This window comes from Cephus cinctus, unplaced genomic scaffold (assembly GCF_000341935.2).
Source record: "Cephus cinctus unplaced genomic scaffold, Ccin1 Ccin1_scaffold0898, whole genome shotgun sequence".
NCBI classification, from domain to species: Eukaryota; Metazoa; Arthropoda; class Insecta; order Hymenoptera; family Cephidae; genus Cephus; species Cephus cinctus.
In genome coordinates, this window is record NW_014333474.1 from 86419 (window position 1) to 86633 (window position 215).

At 57.2% G+C, this 215-nt stretch overlaps 1 protein-coding gene across 2 annotated transcripts in view; it reads left to right on the forward strand.

Moving 5' to 3' along the window:
- The window catches only part of LOC107271114 (paired box protein Pax-6), a 34241-nt gene that overhangs the window by 29160 nt on the left and 4866 nt on the right, over positions 1 to 215 (forward strand). For both annotated transcript variants that reach the window (XM_025088349.1, XM_015746732.2), the window contains exon 11: positions 16 to 182. The gene's annotated coding sequence lies outside the window, so the exon portion shown is untranslated. The remainder of the gene's footprint in view (positions 1 to 15; positions 183 to 215) is intronic.

A 215-nucleotide genomic window follows, 5' to 3' on the forward strand; every position in this document is an offset into this window, starting at 1 on the left:
CCCGCCCCTGGAATGGTGCCCCGCCCGCTCCTTGCTTCCCTCGGGATTCCGACGCAACCCCCTCAGCATCAGCCCAGTACGCCGGCGACCACCCCAGTGCACACCTCCGATACCAGTGAGTGAGCCAACAGAACGAACCAACGATCCTACGAATTTACCAATCTACCAATCTACGAATGAACGTAAGAGCATAAGAGCGTACAATCCTTTCCCCT